This window comes from Pararge aegeria, chromosome 6, assembly GCF_905163445.1.
Source record: "Pararge aegeria chromosome 6, ilParAegt1.1, whole genome shotgun sequence".
Lineage (NCBI taxonomy): Eukaryota > Metazoa > Arthropoda > Insecta > Lepidoptera > Nymphalidae > Pararge > Pararge aegeria.
Genome location: NC_053185.1, coordinates 6,164,995 through 6,187,573, shown reverse-complemented (window position 1 = coordinate 6,187,573; position 22,579 = coordinate 6,164,995).

Genomic DNA, 22,579 nt, shown 5'->3' with positions numbered 1-22,579 from the left:
CATTGATTTATAGTGTTATTTATATTTAAGTAGACAATTGCTTTTTCGGTTTCATTTGTAACAGTTATACTAGCTCACATTTTATGCGAAAAAATAGCCTGACTATATAGGAGAAAAACAGCGAAAGTTTTGGCAAATTGGCGTATAAATTAAGAAATAGAAATGTATTAAGTTAAGTTTGGATTACATTATATGATTATTCAACCGTCGGCCTCGTGGCGCTGTGGTCAGTTCCTGCTTTCTTTGTTCAAGGCTATGGGTTCGATTCCCAAAGCTGGAAAAAGGTTTGTGCGGTGAACATGAATATTTTTCTTTGTCTGGGTGTTTCTGTAAATTATAAGTTTTATTCATAAAAAAAACATTCATCACTTATCTTAGTACCCATAACACAAGCTACGCACTTTGAGGCTAGATGGCGATGTGTGTATTTGCCGTAGTATATTTATTATAATATTATTATAATAAATTAATAAATATACTACGGCATAATATATAATTATTTAAAACCTATAACAACTTCACCACGTCACTAAATACTAATAATAAATACATAGTCGATGCAAGAAACTACCACACATACCTTGCAACTTATGAACAATATGTAATAAATCATACGCACGTTACAGTCAAAGTGCGTAATGAAAGTAGACTAAGGTCACACACACATCCTTGGCGTCCGAAAGCGGAAAGCCAACATGCCAAGCCCAATATCCATCGAAAATCGAGTTCATGATTGAAAACACTTGAATATTCAATGGTTTTGACCCTGTGTGTGATTGCAGTTGAAATGTATAGCCGAAAGACTCATTAATTACTTATAGACATTTAAACGCCTTCTTTAGAAGTCACTGGCTAGTTAAACTTTTTTGTTCTACTTCTATGAGTCATATTTGAAGTAGGCATAGCATTTATTTATCTATATATATATAATGAAAATGGTCTTCGTTTGAGGCTCAATCACGCCTAAACCACTGATCGTATTGACATGAAACTACCACCATTCGATGCGAAATTTTTCCTAGATGGTTTATGGCTATCTATTTTTTGAATTCCAACATTCCTTCATTTTTTTATTGCTGTTTTACTTTTATGAACATTTATCCCGCTAATAAAAACAAAAGATAAGCATTTTCTCTTGATTCTTTTGTTTTCATGGATTTCAACAGAGTGTATTAAACGGATTATGGTTTTTTACATTCAGCTAAGAATCTACTCACGGTAGTGGAGAACGGCTGGACCAATTGGGCTTTTTTTTTATCTTCAGAATTGTCAGGAGAAAGTTTTGTATGTAAGAAAATTATAAAAAAGCCCGATAAAAAGTTAAAAATTTCGATGATAATCGAAGAATTCCCATCTATATAGTCACTCACCACGAAATCTCGGGAACCATAAGACTTAGAAACGTGAAACTTGGTAGGAATATTACTTTTGCTATGTAGAGGTCAGCTATGAATAGATTTTAAGAAATTCATTCCCCAAAGGGGATTGCGGGGGCGTTAACAATTAATAATTCCCGTTTTTAAACTATAGCTCCTATAGACTTCAAATTTGGTAGGAATCTTCTGTGAGAGGTGTAGAAATAGGCTATGAACGAATTTTACGATAGCTCACCCCACAGGCAGTGGCGTGCATAGCCCTTGGACCCAGGGTATGCACAAGGTGTTCAGCACAAACATAAAGTAAAATTTATATTTTAGATATGTCGGATTATATTCAAATTACTTTACGAAAGTTATATTTTTGATTGATTTAATACTATCGTCTATCTACTGCTAATTGAATAAAAGTACATACCCTGATTTACGTCACAAAATTATGACACACCATTCGGCAGCATTTTCTAAGCACACTGAAGATGATAATATTTTTTTCCAACATGTTTTTAGCGTCTTGATGAAAATTATTAATATCACAATATCCTTTATCATTTCAAACTTTACGTATATTGGACAATAAAACAAAAGGAAAGCAAAATAATCGATTGGTGTGTACAAAGCCGCTTAGTCAAGAATAGTTTTCGTAATATTTATTATTACACATACGTTTTACTTTATCACCTTTTTTTGTGGATATTTGTAACATTGGTACACACCTTCCTTTGCGAATGATTTCTAATTTTACGATAAAGGGATAGAAATTAAAGTTGTCTCTAAGTACTTTTTCCAGGCACACTGAACCCAAACAAATACCGCACGAATATGCTTTCATTATAAAATGAATGAATAAACTATAAAATAACGTTAACACATTAAACTATCACTACTCAAACTTTTATAAGTTGCTGAATTTATGCACTTTAACCGTTTATTTATCACCAACGCCATAGAGCATTGTTCGAAGGTAAACAATAATGGCGATTGAATATGCTAATGATAATATTGCAATCGAAATTAGTCAAAATATGTCTTTAATTTTTTTGTAAGTATGGGTACGAACGCTATTTTATTTTGATATGTCAACAATAAATAGAAACAATATTTATTGTTAACTTTCTCACTTTCCAATAATTCCTGGAATACTTTTCATAAAAAAATCAAACACGTAATTGATTATCCACTTCCGTAAGCAGTGCTTATAGACACCTATACATAGAGAATTTATGAATGAAACTGTTCACACAAGACCGATGCTAATCTTGTAAGTACAAGCGCACGATTATAACATTACACGACACACACTACTAACTTGCACGCACACATCTAGCAGAACGATTCTTTCTTTGGGCGTGCTTATTTTATTTGATATTTCTATGCAACAGAAGTTGGCGTGATATGTCGAGTGATTCATAATAATTGATTTACCCTGCAATCGATAACATGAGATTTAAATGATAATATAGGTATTTTTACGTGTTTTAAAAGGTAAATGTTTAGCATTTACGGTTAAAAATTAAAATACGAAGTAGAAATTTTTATTTTATAAGCTATACCTACGCCTCGCGTGCGCTGGTTGCGCTGTCGCCTGTCTAGCGACACTTGACCTAGAAGTTTGGCCGCTCATTACTAGATGGCGCTTTCATATATTTTTTACTTAGTGTTTTTTTAATTACAAAACTTTAATGGTCCTATCTGAAGGTTCTTTAAGACCCTGAGGGTAGGGTATGCACTGCTTATTTGCATATATGCAATGCACGCCACTGCCCACAGGGGGTTGCGGGGGTGGGTATTAACAATTAATATTTTTAATTTTCCAGCTAAAGCTCCTACAAGCTCCAAATTTTGTAGGAATTTTCTTTAAATTTTACGATATCCCACCCCAAAGAAGATTGCGGGGGCGTTAACAATGAAAATTTTCAATTTCCAAGCGATAGCTCCTATAGACTCCAAATTTAGTGAGAGTGTTCTATATGTAATATAAAAATGATCTTCGAGCGGATTTTACAATGAATCACCTCCAATAAGGTTCGCGGGGGTGGGTGTTAACAATAAAAAATTTCAATTTCGAAATATAGCTTCTAAAAATTCTAAATATGGTAGGAATCTTTTATTATTCACATAAAGAACATCTCAAAATGGATTTCAATAAAGTCTACTTCCGACAGGAATTGCGGGGGTGGGTGTTAAAATCTAAAATTTTTATTTCTAACCTGTAACTTCTACAGACTCCAAATTTGGTGGGGATCTTCGTGTATGTAGGGATATTCTTAGTATTTCCTTACAACAATCGTCTTTTTGGCAGCGGAGAAAAAGTCATTGAGAGGTTTCAAAAACTTAACTTTACATGTAGCTATCCAATCAACGGACTAAGAATTTAACATTCATTTTACTTTTGCAGACTACATAACCGACGAATTCTTTTATTGCGGGATCGCGGAAATGTAACAGATTAAAATGAATGCATTTTCCAAGCACATGAGATGTGGAAAAGAAATTTAGTTACTTATTCCAATAGAATTCATAAAAAACATGCACAATTAATTTTCTATAAAAAATTTATGTCACGGAGAAAATTTTAGTTAACAGAAAATTCGTCGCACTTGAACCTAGACAGATTTCAACTTCACATATGAGACTTGCAATGACTTTAACTTAAACTTTCAATGCTCATTTCAAATTTTTTTCTTCATGTCAATTATTATTAATTTTTGGAAGAAAGGCACGGAAATGATTGCACATTGAAAGTTACAATGAATATTAGTGAGAAAAATCACCTGGATGAAAGATACAGGCTAAATCGATGAAATTTGGAATTTGAGTAAGTCTAAACAATATCGATGCTTACAGTTCTATCCGCGGGGCCTATTTATGTTCATACAAAAATAAAAAAAAAGGAGAATAATAAAAATATGAAAAAAATAAATAAAAATGAAACATAAAATGTAATTTATTTCATTTTTCAATTCGCCCAGCGAAGCGGGCTGGAAACGGCTAGTAAATAGTATATTTACAAATAAATAAGAACTTCACTACTGCCTACGCTAAACGGCCACTTTGTAGATATCATAAGGTATCCTTATAAAAAGGATGCGAAGGAAACAGTGTTAAACTGGATCTAATGCATCTTATTTTCAAGCGATTTCCCCCAACAACAAAAAAGGTCTATTTTACTTTGGGTAGTTTGGATGTCTAATATTGATATCCGACACTACGATTGCAACCAAGTTTTGTACTAAGGGTACTGATTATATTAGGTCCATATATATGAAATTAGTTTTGTAAACAAGGAACATACAGTCGACTTTTTTGAAATATAATATATTTATTAAAAGAAAGTACTCGTATGTACCGTTGCTATCTATGCACTTTTGCCATCTTATAGGGTATTGATCCCTTGACTAAAAAAAACATTCGGACGGGATTCAAAACTATCTTTGAAGGCGCTTTGGACTGCCCCATAAGAGTTGAATTTTTTCCTCTACAAAAAGTTATCGAATTAATATATTTATGTACGTTGGTATTTATCATTGAATATAGTTAATTAGGAGAGAGGGAGCATTTATTTTGGCCTTCATGCATAATGTGTATCTAATTCTAAAACAGTGTTTTTTTACATTATAACATTTGAATATTTAAAACTAGGCTGTTACCAATCTGCTACTATATCAGGGACGGATATTTGGTATATGGGTGCGTGCGCATTAATTTGGTGCAATTTTTTTAAAGTGAACTTTAGGCACTTTGAGCACTTTTTGGTTGCAAAAAATTGCGTGAAACTCGGGTCATAGTGACTCCACAATTTGTTTTAATAGATGCCTATTCACCCTTGATTTAAAGTAGCCCATATTATAGGTATCGGAAAAGACGGACGCTGGAAGGGCATTCCAGATCCTTGCGGAACGAGGAAGCAAAACGTTTTGTACGAGTCCATGGGACATCATTTACGTTTCGTTACGTTAATATGAGCAAGGTATATATGTGTATTTGAACATAGATTTACTTTTCAATTCTACCGGCAGTTTTCAAAGATTGCCCCGTATTTTTTATTGTCATTCTTTAGTCACCATGGTTATCATTGCTGAACGGCAAAATATGTAATAATAATAATATGTATACCTATCTCTTATCATAATGTTCATTAAATAGTAAAAAAAAATGCAAGAGAAAAAAATTGATTTCTGATATGAAAAATACTTGAAACTGGTAGGAAATTTTGGTTGTGTGCTAATGTAAAAGCTTTCTTTAAGGTCTTGTTAATTGTATAAATAACACTTTACACCAGAAAACATCATGTTAACGACTAAACATGATGTAAACTGTAGAAGTTTTCTCATAACTTTAAGCAAAATATATAGCAATCAACATTTCAAAAAATACTCCGATTTCATCAGTTTAAACTTAAAGTTTCCGCTTATGTATCATGGTTATTTAAATAAATGCCACGTTCCGACTATTACTAGCGGATATTACAAAAGAAGTTTAAGTTAACTTTTATATTAATTGAATGATTCCATGCCCATTTCGTTATTAAAATGCTAATCTCAACTATATATAGTTGATTCTAACTTGATCATTTTTACGAAAATTTTGGGCGTGGCAATGTTTGTTTATTAAGTAACATGTTTACTGATTATTTGAGTTAGTTGGTTAAAGCTCTTATCTTCTTTAAGCGGAAAGGAAATATGACGCGGAAGGATTAACACGATTATCTAATGAGAATAAACGTGTGAAAAACGCTGAAAGCGGCAGTTTTGTTGAAAGCGGCAAAACTTGTTGATAAAAGAATACTATAAAAATGCACGCATGTGATAAATGCATGATACGTTTAAGTAAAGTTTGTCGAAGAAGGCGTATTGTAGAACAGAGTTTCCCTGGCCAGATATTTTGGACACGGACAATTCCCAGAGAGATTTTCCAAGCACACGGGAGATATACACTTACTGCACATGTGTGTGCACAAACATAGATTGCATTGTCTATTCCCTCACTCTCATAGTCCAATAAAACAGCAGCCACGACCGGAAAGAGTATAGGCACAGGACCGACAGCTTCACGTGCTCTCTGAGGACGGGGGGTTAACGCTTATTCCCAAAATACGCTGGAACTAAGATTATTTTGATAGTCAAACCCGTTTTTCTTACTTATTCATTAGCCGGGTTTAGGTATCCAACTCAGGACCTGGTGATCTGCAGTCGTGCATGCTCACCACTAGACCAACGAGGCAGTCAAGTAGAAGAACAGATGAACAGATAGTCAGGTAGAAGTGTACAGGAGAAGCAACTGTTAAAGTCGCGAAGGGCAACGCCCCAACATGCTTAAAGTTCTGGCTAAAGTTGGAAGTTTCATCTTGTATGCAGATGATTCGGAACTCTGTGTGTAAAATTAGAAAACGCCCAAGATTCATAAAAAAACTCTGTAAGATACAAACTAGTGGTTGTCCCACAAAAAATATTACCAGAATTATCTTTTTATCTTTACAAGTGTAAGCTTAGATCAGATAAACCCGTAGGCGTAGCACGAACAATAAATAATCTTTCACATGTTAACACTGCTGTAGTCTATTTATCATTTTGTATTGTCACGGATATAGTAAGGTTCTATGGGGGAACGGCCTTGGTATGCTTTAAGGTCTCGACATACCGTACGGACTTTCCACTCCAACTTATATCGCGACATGCCAACTTGACCTTCGATAAAAAGCGTGGCTGGTAAGGTTGGATTACTGCTATTCGATACTGTAACATGTAACATCACGTTACATAGCTTTCGAAATCAAGTTCGAAAATAGTACCGAGCGAGTCGCGTGAAGTAGCTGGAGCATAGTGTCACAAGACCGTGGATTTTTCCCTCCCTATGCAATGGACGTCTATTGGTTGACATGATGATGTTGATGATGAACAATAATGTTGGTGAATCCCAACCAGAGCTCTTGTCCGTTTAAGAGACTCTAATGTCAGAGTATCAGAAGAGCCACCTAAATTATTTCTATACAGTGACTCACTTTGGACTCAGTTGGAACATAAGTTGGGAACGTCAGTGTTCTTGCCTGTACAAGTTTGTATTTTAGATAATCGGATAAGGAAACTTGAGCAATTTTAGATCATATCACTATTTTATGACATGAAAAGGTTAAATTTAACACATAGGCACCATACTTTAAAATTTGATCTACAATTTTAAATTAAAAAAAAACCTTTCCTTCCTTTCTTATTCCGCTACACTGGTTAGCCATTCGTACAGTGTAACAGGCTAACTATTTAAGATAAGGCGGTAGGTGTATTAAATCGTACCGGAACGCTAAATCGCATAGCGGCCTGCTTTTTCGGTTGGATGGTAACTAGCTAAGGCAGTACAAGACAAGCGAAAATACGGATATTATAAAATTGTAATTAACCCTTACCGGGGATGGAACCGTTTGATTGGACCAATTTTAACCACTACCATAGTGCCACGGAGGTCGTCAAAATGTCGAATATCTATATCAATATAAGAAGGAGGCCGTACCAGACCTGAACCCACGATTAACAACAAAATTATTGCAACTAAATCGGTCTAAACTAAGGACAGTTGTAGGTATGATAACAGGGCACTGCCCACTAAACAAACACCTTTCCATTTTAGGTATAACTGACAGTCCTTTCTGCAGAGCATGCCCGGAGGTGGAAGAAACACCGATACACGTAATGCTCCAATGCAATGGAGTAGCAGAACAACGCGCAGCGCACCTTGGCTCCTCAGCAACACTCCATGAAGCACTCAGCGACAGGGCGGCCTGCTAAGCTTCTGGAGTGAGCTCGGCTGGATAGAGTGATCCAGCGGGGAGCCGCAACAGTGGCCATACGTACAACGGACGGTCCCAGACCAACCAAGTGCGGAATAGGCCCAGGAACAGAAGAAGAAGAAGAAGAATCAACATAAGAAAATTTAATCTAACGGCATTTTACGGAGATTAAGTCACGAATACCGCTTATTATGTAATACTGGTAATTGTTTTGAATCAAGATCCATCAATAATTGGCTATTTGTTGTCAAAAAGCATTTATAACAGGTGCGACACCAAATTATGCAAATTAAGCTCGGTTCTCACTGACATATCGATTGACTTGTCAATTTACGCAACTATGTAAGCTGGGAAATAATACAGTGTTTGCTTCGCTATTTGAAGATTCCACGGCATTGATTAGCTATTAACGTAATGCGTGATTATTAAGCGTAATTCCGGAATGAATCTTATCACAAACATGATTGTTGAAATTACAAAGCTGACCTAAGTAATTTTAAAGTTTAAGCCGAAAGTTGCGAACGTAGATGAATGAATGATTGAATGAATATACTATTATTGCACACCACAAATAGGACATAGAACAAAAAGAAAAGTATAACAAAACAACGTATACAATTTGGCGGCCTTATCGCTACATAGCGATTTCTTTCAGGCAACCAATGGCGAAGATAAAAAACAGTTACAGAAAATCGTTAGGTGCGATGGTGTTTAGAAGGGTTTTTCCTAGTTTCTATACAGCTTTAATATATTTACTGTGGTTAAGGCCTCTGAAAACGAAAGTCCACCATCCTGGTCAAGTGAGGATTGATACAGACGTCACCTTCACACATCTTTAAGAACAAAATGCAGGTTTCTTTACCGTGCTATCTTTCACCGTGCTTCATTTTCTAATCGAGTCAACGGTAATCTCAAATACGGGCAGCCCAAAAAGCTGCAACCGTTATCCTAGTCCGTACAGGTTGTCGGGCACGCGGGGCACCCAAAATAAAAAAAAAATAAAAAAAAGTCACCCTTAAATCGCACATAGCTCCGAAACGTTAAAGGAGCATGCCGAGCATGCTAAAGAGCGCTAAAGTTTTAACACCACCGAACATATAAGGAACCCTAAAAATTATAAAACGAGTAGCGTAGTAAGTAGGTATAGGTGTTAATACCAAATTATGCAAATTATCAGTTCCCAGTGTCATGTGGGCTTACTTGTCGATTGCGCAATTCGATAATAGAAAATTTGAAAGTATAGGAAGCTGATTGCGATTAAGGTCGCTCTGACTTGTATAGTTAAGTATACTTATAGCGCAAGTGATACAGTTTCGAATTTAGTTATAGGTAATGAACTCACTCTAGTTATAGAGTTATAGGCTTATGTAAAAGAAAGTGGTAGTAACGGAATTGGGCCAAAATAGTCCCAATTTTTCGAGCTCCCATAACGATGAGCGTTGTGGTCTTATAAATTGTAGGCCTCTGCAGTGGCTAGTTACCGCCGCGCGCCGTACCGAAAAAGGCGTACCGCCAAGCGATTTAGCATTCCGGTACGATTTAAAACACCTACTGCCTTACCTTCAATGGCTGGTCTACTACACTGTACAACTTTGGCTGACAATGGATAACCTATTGGATACCTATTGTACAAAGAGGTATGGGAATAACATAACTGTCATTCCTCTGAAAGATTATCTCGCTACCATCGAAAATAGAATTCATGATTTTCCATCAGGTATCAGGTTAAATTGCAATAGAGCTTACTTGCCACGAAAAAAGGTGCTGTTATATCAGTTGTACGTGCTTGAGACATAACTCTTTGACGGCCGATTGGCGCAGTGGGCAGCGACCCTGCTTTCTGAGTCCAAGGCCGTGGGTTCGATTCCCCAACTGGAAAATGTTTGTGTGAAGAACATGAATGTTTTTCAGTGTCTGGGTGTTTATATGTATATTATAAGTATTTATGTATATTATTCATAAAAATATGTATGAGTTATCTTAGTACCCATAACACAAGCTACGCTTACTTTGGGACTTGATGGCGGTGTGTGTATTGTCGTAGTATATTTATTTATTTTAAATTATTTTATTTTTAAATTATCACTAACCCATTGCACAGGTCTTCTCAGAATAAGAAGGGTTACCACGTTTGCCAAGTGCTGGTTCGTAGACTTCTCACGCCCTTGATAACATTATTGAGAATAACAAGTTTCCTCACGATGTTTTCTTTAACCGTAAAGAAACCAATAATTAATAGCTTAAGATAAAAACACACGTAACTTCGAAAAGTTGGAAATGCATGCCTGGGATCGTACTCGGTATAGCCGAAGCCTCACCCACTGGGCTAAGAGAGACAAGACTCCATATCTGCCACCATTTTTTGATTATTATTTTCATGTACAAAAATTACATTCTAAAGTACATTTTTATATTTTATGTTTTCAGCCAAATCCATAAATGAATTCCATCGGAATGGTTCCATCAGATTTTAATCAATAGAATAGTAATTCTAAACATGTCGGTTGTTTGTTTTAAGTTACAGAACGTAAACAAGAAAGTCATCAAAATGCAACGCTTGCAATAAAAGCTTATAAACGTAATGTAATAGGAATAGTTATTACAAGAAAGTGGATGGTTTGCGGTGCTAACTTATTATTCTGTAACATCATGTAATACGTAAAGAACTTTTTGACGCCAAGAGAACGATAGAGTAGCGATACGACATCCTTAAACTGTTTGACAGCTCGGCAAACAGTTTAAGGATTGACCTACCCTTTATAGCAAGGTGTAAGAGGTGAATAAATAGCATATATGTATTCATCATTGCGTCATAATATTTCATTAATGTAAATGTAAATCTTAACTTTTAATATAAACCATCGTAACCTGTAGGTATTTGCAACTGTATTAATTGTTATTAATTATAATATCTACGGATTTCCTTAAAATCACTTAAATACTGTAATAGTATTTTATTTGGTTACAACAATGTTATGGCATTCGCATATTTAAATGAACGGTGTACATTCAGATATACAGCGTAAATGAAAATCAGTCCCACATTGATCTATAGGTATTTGAAGACCTTCTGATAAAAATAAACCTAGCAAGTACATCATAAAATCAAAAACAAGTAAACTCGATCAAAGACTTGCATGAGTTGAAGGTGCTGTCAAAGTGAACACATGTTTCATCGAGCAAAAAAAATACAATGTCTCTGTATTTAGGTGGAACTGGTCGCGTTTCTTGCGAGCGGCTCTTGCTGCTTTTGCACTGTTGAGAGTAATATGTCATAATGGGATCATCAACTCTTAGGAATTATCTGCAGAATTTTTGGGTGAAATTCAAAAAAGGAAAAAAAATGTCGTCTCGTTGTCGGCGCAATAACCGTATGCACTAAAGGCGACCAGATACAGATGCATAGCAGAGCAGTGACATCAGATCACGTGTGAGTTGGTAATTTCTAATCAATAAGATCGTGATCAAAATTCAGATGGTAAACGAAAGTGGCGGGTCCAGATATCAGACGCGGGCGTTATACAAATTGTTCTAATTCAAATCGTAGGCGTATTACGGATATCGCGGGTAGAATACAGAATCAGTTCAGCAGTCATTCAGTAATACATGAGTGTGCTCTATTTATTGTGAATGAGAATGGTAACACGCCTATTACACGCAACTGCAGTCCTATCGCACGCCAAATAAAATAATGATATGAGATTTTTCATACGTTAGGCTTTTTACTGAATATATGCGTGAAAACCAATTGAATTTTGGTAACATTTGATTCAGTGAATAATGTTACCTCATTTCACTGCCAAAAACGGGAAATTTATATTTTCGTAAGTATTAAAAAAAAAGAAAAGTTTTTGCTTTATTTTGTTCTAGAACAATAACACAGTAAATTTTAAAGTTGTGTATATCATGTAGTACTTAGTCAGGTTTTAGTCTTTTATTTATGAAAATGTTTGTAACTTATGAGTCTTTTAATTGATACCTAAATAATTTAATATAAAACTAAAGAGGATTTTATACTTGCCTACGTATTTTCTATTTATAAATGTTTTATATAACTAACTGCAGTAATTTAACTAAACAGAGTTCAAGCGTACTTACAACTTTAACTTACATGCTCTTACTTAGCTTACTAGTTAAATGGTCCCTTGGTCTCGTGGTAAGCATGTTCAACTGCGGATAACGATGTCCTGGGTTCGAAACCCGGGTCGGGCAGAAACATTTTCAAGTACTGTGTTTCTTTTTGAGAATTTTAGTAACGGACTTAGGAAATAAACAGTGCTAACCCACATGTCTTGGTGAGCATGTTAAGGTGTCGGTATCGATTATTATCACTAACTTGTGATAATAGGAGTACAAGCCCACCAACCCACTAACGCACAAAATCTTCCTTTGAGGCCTGTAACTTAATATATTATTATATTTTGACTTTTGAGTAATATTATTTTATTTTATATTAATAAAGATATATCTATTATTATATTTTGACTTTTGAGTAATATTATTTTATTTTATATTAATAAAGATATATCTATTATTATATTTTGACTTTTGAGTAATATTATTTTATTTTATATTAATAAAGATATATCTATTATTATATTTTGACTTTTGAGTAATATTATTTTATTTTATATTAATAAAGATATATCTATTATTATATTTTGACTTTTAAATTTACCCAATAAGTAATAGTAGTTTTTTGTCAAGTTCTGTCAAAGCATGACCTTAAAATTTAATTAATATGTCGTCCTAATAAAATGAGCTTAAAGACTCGTTATTAATAAGATTTATGCGGCTTAGAATGTCGGCTCGGGCGTGGGATTACAAATAAAAAAAAAACCATACCTAATGCAATCATTTGGTTTTGTTACTTATCTTCGGCTCGTGCCAAGCTAGTTTTAAAGATTTCTTAATAACATAGACAACCTTAAGTCTACTAAGTCAACCCTAAGCAGCTCTTACAATAAGTATTGGAGATTATAACATTTTTTACTGCTTTTATCCTTTAGTCATACACTTTTACGTTCTGTAATATTAAAAATAAATCTACTTGCTTAATAGTACCGTGCGGTGACGGCATATCACAATACAGTTGTCACCACCCCTCTTACAACGGAAAACGGGCAGCAGCCGCCTCGGTGCTACTACTACAATGCTGCTTAGCGGCAGAAATAAGCATTGCGATAGTACTTCCCCGGACGAGCTCTGCCACAAAAAGCTCTAATGACTAAAACAAAAACACTAATCTTGTAGTTAAACTATTAGGCTTCAAATAGGATAATATGCGTCTATATTTAAGAAAAAAATATATTAAGGCCCATTAAGATATTCAATTTACGCACGAATTTTGTTACTCTTATTAACGAACCCAATTCACAAACGATGATTTGCAATAGCTTGTGAATAGGTGTAGATATTTAGCTGATTGGAAGTATTATAAACGGTTTCCATTATTGCATACTAGGCAATCATAAAAGGCTAGTCAGCAAGTGAGATTTTGGTCTTACAATTAGGTATAATGAAGTGGTCTTAGTGAAATGAACAAATTAAAACTACCGTCCTTTTTTATCTGTTTCAAAAGCGCTTGGCAAATTGAATTATTGGTTAGATTCCTATCTGGCATATTACGCACGAAATGTGAACAAAGGCAACTGTTAGAGTTGTAGAATAGAGTTGTTATAAGTGTTAGGACTTTCGCCTTTTTAAACAATTTGAAAATGACTCAATTTATGAAGTTATTCGTTTTGTAATAGCTCGAAGAAGATTTTATTTATTATTTAGATTTTATTTTTTTTATTTTATTTTATTTTTTTTATCAATCGATAGAAGATTTTAGAAATAATTATAGGCGCATTAGAGATTAGAAGTATACTATGAAGTCAGAAAAGAAAATATAATAAAACTTTAACTCATTAGGCTCCGTGGTTTTGTCTGCGTAAATTTTTTAGCTGTTTTAGACCAAGTTTTCCAGGACTTATTCTCATGGTCACGGTCATTGTTTATGAGCAAAAGACAGTTTTTGCAACAGAAACAACTACGTCCGTGAGAAAATAATAAAAAAAAACCATTAAAGACACTGTCAGTTTTATTATAATAATGCTTGAAGTATTAAATGACAGTAGGTACAGGTTCACACATAAAATAATATAGAACTTTTATTGCTGCGGTTTTCCGCGAGTGCAATGAGATATGATAATCGTAACTGTGCTCTTTATTAGCGAGTGTTTCATAAACTTTTAAAGGCAAGGCCAAAACTATCGCGCCTCGTCCGCGTTTGTAACGGCGTGCTAATTCACGTTTTACTTCCGATCAATATATTGATCTCTTGCTAAACTTGTGTTCAAAGTAAGCCTTGTGATTGCCGTAAATTAAGACGCCACACCAGGCAGGCCAGACGCGAAATGGTTGTGTTTGTTGTGTCCCGGTTTACGTAACTTGGTCAAAATTAGATAGAGGGTAGATACTTTATAAAAAACAATGCACGTACCTATATATACACGATAAATTCACGCTAAATAACGGGAACATGGAATAGAAGAACTTTAACACCGTTTATTATTACACATACATTATTTGGATATTATTTCCACTTGTGGGCCAGTGCTCTGAGAGTTGATAAAGCTGCGGGAGAAGATACATTTTTATCCTTTCCCCGGGGAGATAATTGTCTCCTGCCCATGCTAGCATTGCTGAAGCTCCAAAAATATTTAGTAATGTATTGAAATAGAGTGGTCCTAACAAAATACTGTTTGAGTAATTGAAATTAGAAAAAAAAGGTACCCCAATATTTATGTGCCCGAATGAAATTGCGGACATCGTTAGTAGTAGATAATATTGCACTGAATGAAATAACACGCCGAATTCGAGAATCAAACAAGTGCTACAGCTTATCCAGTATAAGTTGTAGAACTCTAGACACGACGTGTTGCGACGGTGTGCAATGCAAAACTGAGGTCAGGTTGGTTGAAGCGTACATAACAGACTGTAACTTATCTACCTCTGTTAAGCTTCCAATTTGCTGTCGATATCCAAGTTACCCATTTGGGTATTATTAACACATAATTATTCATATCCCTAGAAATTATTATGTGATTTATTTGAGTTGTTCGATCTATATGTTAATAAACTTTTCTAGAAGCATTATGACAAACTACAAATTATGCGCGTCATAAATAAGCTCTGTATTGAAATAACTCGTGTCCCATTAAAATGGAAATAATTTTTTTTTTTTAGTAAGTAATAAGTTTATTTCAATTAACAGTTACACAGCAAATTAAAAATAGTACAAAATAAGGCAAACACAAGGTAATGTGTATCATGAAACCCAAATTCGATAATACTGCTATAGTGCAAGACTGAATCGCAGTTATTATCGCCCGTCTCTGGAGCGAGAACCATACACTTAAATTAAATCTAGTGAGATTAATAAAAATAAAAACCGAAAAACTTTTTGAATTAAATTCAATTGAAAGCATTGATAAACTCAATTTTTTTTTTCTTTTTCTCTACTTTTCTACATTTACATAAATACATCCATAAGATTTTTTTTTTTTTTTTTAAATATAATTAATTGTACTTAAAAAACTAAATATGAGTGTGTGCGTGCGCGTGTGTTTATGTGTATGTGTATGTGAGTGTGAATTGATACATATCACCGCTATAGTTCTTAATATTTCGTTAACACCATTCGAAAAAGCATTTCGCCTTGCCGTCACGTTCGTGCTGCATGATTCATTAGGCTGTTGCCGATTGGGGTTTCGTAGAAGTTTCGATAAGTGACTCAGATTGTAATTGGTATAGAAAAGCTTAAGTTGTGACAACTAGACTTAGGGCGCGTCCCTGGGCAACATTTGCACATTTTTCCCTTATCTTTGGCACAGTGGTTACCGTGTGGACTTATATTTTTACTTGTACACTATTATTTTTTAATGATTTTATCGTCAATATTACAATAAATCTTATAACTGAAGAATGGTGCCAATAATGCCGGCTGCATTTCCGCAATGAACAGCCAGACTGATTCTTTGCGTAGAGACTGAGCCAGCCATCCTGTAACCATCTGGTTAAACGAGTTGTGATGTCTCGCAAGATTTTATTTTGTATTTTCTCTTGTCTTGACTAGTGGTGGGGGGGGGGGCGGCTTTGAACGTAGCTAGTTACCACCCTACCGACAAAAACGTGCCGTTAAGTTATTTAGCGTTACGGTCTGATAAGGCGAAGAGACTATAGGTTTTAGGTTTTTTTTTTTTCATAAATATTAAATATACTACGACAATACACACATCGCCATTTAGCCTGCGCCATCTAACCTACAAGCGTAGCTTGTGTTATGGGTACTAAAATGACTGATGAATATTTTCTTTTATGAATAATATACATAAATACTTACAATATACGAGTACATATAAATACCCAGACAATGTAAAACATTCATGTCCATCACACACACATTTTCCAGTTGTGGGAATCGAACCCACGACCTTGGACTCAGAAAGCAGGGTCGCTGCAAACTACGCCAATCGGCCGTCGGCAGGTTTAGATTATAGGTTTAATATAGCTATCACACAACTTTCACAGGTTATCCAGCTACCACCATAGCCTGCATCATTTCTTTGTGCTAGGTAAGGTTGAAGTCCGGACCTGACTTGCAGTAAAATGAAAGATGAGACTTCAAAGATTTTGTACATAATAACAATTTATTTATTAACTTTATTTGTATACCACATCATTAATATATACATAAACAGAAACATTATGAATACGAAAGACAACAACATATGAATATTAACAAAACATATGAAACAATTATCCTAAAGGGTGCCACTTCTACTGCAGGTACGTAAATCTATAAACTGAACTAAATTCTAGGTCTGTGCCATACAATGGTGAAAATTAATATTTAGGCTAATCATTAAAATGGTCAAAAATGTCAGGATTAATAAAAGTTCCATTCCCCGAAGGGGTTCAGTAGAGATATCGAACCAACAATAACTATTTAAACTCTATATGTTTAGTCATCCAGTACCTACCTCTAAATTTCATCCAACTCGGTCCAATACGAACAATGGCTATAGGTATCTACAATCTTTGAATTGCATTACTAACAAATAATGATTTCGTACTATCGTGACTTGAATTGTGAAAAATCACGTTTTAATCGGATTAGATTTCCTTTAATATACCAAGATAACTGGTTTCTCAAGAGAAAATTACTTGATAACTAGAAATTTCTCTCAGTTATGATAGGTACGATTTGCGTTACTCACTCTCATTATTGACTAGTAGTATTATTGTATGCAAAATTAAACATGTTTTGTAATATACAGTAGCTGTAGGCTACTTGGAAAATCGTAGGTATATCCTTACTTCCTTATTAATATTATATACTAACGGTCCCTCACGACTTCGTTCGCGTATAAGTCTTACAAGATTTAAGTCTTCTTTTTTTTAGAACTTTAAAATGGGAACAACTTTATTATAAATGATTTTTTCGAAACATTAACAGTTTATGTTAAAAAGTCTGGGTGCTTTAGTATTACTCTGTCATTGTTCAGAGTGCAAGCTATATGTCACGATCGGGGCATTGATTGGGCCGAAAAATAGTTAACGGAGGCAAGCATAATTTTATGGGATAAGAATTAAGAAGTATCCTATGTGAATTTCCAGGGTGTGAGTTATTCGTCAAGATCAGGGCATTGATTAGGCCGAACGTAGTTAACGGAAATATGGCACGATTTCAATAATCCCATTCGATCCTAAGCTTCTTCATTTTAAAATAGATATATTACTTTTTCTTTTATTTGGTAGTATGGTATTATATATATTTTCTAATTTAAGATATTAGATATTACATGCTACGGTGAAGGAAAATGTCGTGAGGAAACCTATATTCCCGAGAGTTCTCCAAGGGCGTGTGAATTCTACCAATCCGCACTGGGCTAGCGTGGCGGATCTGCTCATCCTATGTCCTATAGCAAGCCGGTAATGATACAGGATATATTAGGTATATACTTACTAGTGTTTGGCTTGTAATTTTTTCTTAGGTTATACCGTGATATTAAGAATTACTTAGTTTTAAGTGATGAAAACAAAAGAAATACCATCTTTAGTTTAGAAATATCATTTCAATTTTTCCAGACTAGAAGTCGCTTGAAATGAACACACTTTTTTTAAAGTTCTTGCTGTGTTCAATTGATATTTAACCTTTTATAGAAAAATAATAATATTTACAAACAAATATTAATATTGTCAAAAATATAAGCCGTATAACTTAATTTTTCGGTTCACTTTTTATTACAACTAATCGGGGGTACGGCAGTGCCCCAGCCAAGTCGAATATAATATTATTGGAATTAGTAGGCATTCTAAATTTGAACTCCAGGCGAATCCAGTGTGTAAACTGCTTAAGTCGTAAAAAGCTTAAAATAAAACTCGAGCTTGTTAATAACTTTTTATGTGCAACGGTACTTGGTTTCATAGTATTTTATTAAATTTAAAAGTAAATCTAGATTTATCACATTATCTTCTAGTGTTGAATGGTCTGAATTTAATTCTAATTAAAAAATACAATATAAACCGATATTAGATACGGTACCAAACTAATATAATAGCGTGATAACAGTTGAAATTATATTTTTCTATGTTATGCGTTTTAACTTGACTTTCGTACCTTCGAACAGGAAATGGTTAGATATTAGCTGTTAAAATGGAATAAAGTGTTAGACTAGTCACATATTTAATTTTTAATTTTGCCAATTAAAACTAAGATCGCTCTTGCCAATTCCATTATCTGTCATTTACTATGGTAATGCATGTTATCCGGATTTGTCGCAGGATCTCCTTAATAAGCTCGATAGGCTGTAGAACCTTTACATCCGTTTTATCTTTCGCGTGCGAAAGTTCGACGACATAATTAAGTTCCGCGCTCAGCTTAAATGGTTGTCGGTCGGTCAGCGGAGAGAGATGCACGCCGTGTCTCTTTTGTATCGTATCCTGTTTCTTCCTCAGACTCCGCCATATTTGAAAGAACGTTTTACCTTTTTCGGCGCAGCTACAAACAATAGGCTACGTTCCTGTACTGATGGCAAACAACAGGTACCGTACATTCGCACGAAATATAATAATTATATTTAATAAACAGTAATTAACATAAATTAACATTATAAATATTTAATAAACCGTAATTATTTTACGTTTAATTGTGTCAGACTGGAATTCCATATCTGCTATTTTGGTTTCCTGATTTTGCCTGACAACGGTGAAGGAAAACAACGTGAGGAAACCTGCATGCCAGAGAGTTCTCCATAACGTTCTCAAATGCGTATGAAGTCTACTAAACCGCAGTTGGCCAGCGTAGTGAACTACGGCCTAAACCTTTCTCATAAACCTAAAAGATAATTTTTCACTCATGTTTTAAGGTTTCTGGGATTTTAGAATTATAAGGTCGAAAGACGTTTCATAGTCATGTGTATCTGAAAGGAAGACGCCAATCGCTTTGTATTGTTCGCTTTGACAAATAATAAAAAATTAAAAAATCTACACTACCATTTCATTTGATACCTAGATTGTTTTACTTGATTTGGATTGAAAGGAAGACGCCAACCGCTTTGTATTGTTCGCTTTGACAAATAATAAAAAATTAAAAAATCTACACTACCATTTCATTTGATACCTAGATTGTTTTACTTGATTTGGATTCCGTTGATAGTGCACAATCGTTATTTTTAACATTGTGCCTAGAAATATAAAATAAAGCGTGTTACATAATCAAAATACTCTTAAATACTGTTTGTAATCAGTTTATCTAATTAAAATGTCGGCATAATTTAAACCAATTATTTTGAACTGGATATAGTTCTGAAATACATTCATGAAAATTCATTTACGTGTTAATATACGGAATTACTGAATTTATGAATCTACTTATCGGACATATTAAGGCATTTCATTGGAAATTTATTCGGAGTGCTTAGAGGAAAAAACATCAATTGCCAATAGCAGAATTTAATTTATACATGATATGTAAACACCACATTTTCCGTCCATAATATTAGATCAGACTTATTTTTGTGTGTATTTGAGATAATAAATTATTAAAACCATGTTAATGTAGTTAGTCCTTAAACTTTTGTATACTATAAAAATAAGATCATAGTGCCGTACCGTAATCGGAAAATTGATTCGTTTCAAACGATCTATCTATTTTCATCATCATTTCAACCAATTTTACGGCCGATTGGCGCAGTGGGCAGAGACCCTGCTTTCTGAGTCAAAGGCCGTGGGTTCGATTCCCACAACTGGAAAATGTTTGTGTGTTGAACAGGAATGTTTTTCAGTGTCTGGGTGTTTATATGTATTTTATAAGTATTTATGTATATTATTCATAAAAAAAAAATCATAAGTCATCTTAGCACCCATAACACAAGCTACGTTTACTTTGGGGCTAGATGGCGATGTGTGTATTGACGTAGTATATTTATTTATTTATTTAATTGACGTCCACTGCTCTTTTAAAGGAGTTCCAAATTTAAAGATTTGGTGCCACTTTCGTACGGTGGCTCCTCACTACTCGTTTTATATTGTCTGTCCATCCGGTTGGAGGCTTACCACCCTGCATTTATTGATGCAAAGTCGCTATTCAGGCACATTGGGTTCTCGACGACCTTGAGTTCTACAATAGTTCTCGGGTTTCAGTCGTTAGGAATTTGGAGTTGTTCATCTTGCCTGAGAGCACGGTTAGCAGTTGTTTACCGTTGCTCAATACATATTCTGATAGTAATCGTTAAAGCGGTAATAACCCAGTAGGACTTCGACTTCACTTTCGGGAGGCCGACTTCGGATTCCAGCACGCACCTCTCACTTTTCTAATTGCGCGTTTTTAAGCAATTAAAATATCGTGGTGGACTACGGCTTTAACAATTTCTCGCTATAGGAGGGACCGGTTCCCTGTAATGGGTACGTTTTTAATTATTAGTTCCTGATAACGTTTTACAGGCCGTTTGAAGTCTACCAATATACTAGGCTAGCAAGAGCGTGGTAGACTTAACCTCTCTCATTTTGAGAGGAGACCCGTGCCCTGTAGTGGACCGATAATAATGAAGCAATTATATTATCATAACCCTATACTATTACTTCTACCATTTTATACGCAGCGTTTTACCAGAATGTTGCAAGGGGGCTCGACTTTGTTGGTAGAGTGGTAACTGTAGCTAGGCGTGTCCTCTGAATCCAGCGCTGGAGCTTCAGTCTAAGAAAGAGTTCTCTCAGCGATTTTCCCACGTGATCCGCTGCTTGATTGACTTCGCCGGCCTTATACCTGAATTCCAACTTACGCAAGATGACAAATTCACATTGTTAAAAAGTGCACTTTTTGATGCTCTTATCGGGCATCTAATTTGTATGTTTGCCGCTCCTCTTGAAGTATGAAGTTTTACAGTAGATTTAAAAGAGGTTATAATTGGTACACAAGAAAGAATTACCCTGCGACGCACGGATGTGGATGAATTCTACCTCGATGAACATTTCTTGACCGAGAAACCCAACATTCATAATTTTATGAAAGACCCTTGAACTGAACTCCATACCTCGACATCAGTTTGACATTCTAGCTAATAGGTTATAGAGGTAGTTCACACAGAGAACTATATTATGTTCTCTATATGGATAGAGGACTAAAAACGAGAGAACTTGCTACAATGTATGTGAAATGATTAGGTAGGTAGTCTGTCAAACATAAAAATTCTTTTCATGGAGGAAATAGTAATTCCACATAAATTTTTATTACCACCTACACGGACTTAAGTTCATATAATCTTGATTGTGCTTATCACGATAGTCCTTGGTCTTATTACGGAAAACAATTGAAAGTATTGTTTATAGGCGAATAACGATTAACGATAAAATAAACTATCATTTGCGTTCACTGTCCCTTACTGCGTTATATCTGTCGACATTAACTACCATTTGTCATGTTGATTGCTCAATTATTTAAGTACCCGAAAATGGTATAGACGCCAGTCTCTTACAACGCCGTTACTGCTTGTTCTTACCCGTTATAGAAATAGTAGCACCAGTATAAATAAATAAATCAAACGAAAGAATTATTTTTCTAAAATTATTATAATATTGTGCTAATGTTGCAAAAAAGAAACTGCTGAGTTTATGTCCACTCTTTCGGTAGCCTTCTAATTTTGTGCAGTGGCTGAGCCACTACAAATAGACATAAATGACGTTTCAAAAGTAGCGTTTTTTTTGATAATTTAGATTTCAAACTTTTTTACACTGTACTCAGTGGCGTGCACAGGGTTTTTGACCAGGGTATGCATAAAGAAGAAAGATGGCATATAATTGATAATCCCTTCCCCTTTATGAGTTATACAAAAATTTTAGGGTATGCATTGCTTTTGTGCATGTATGAAGTGCA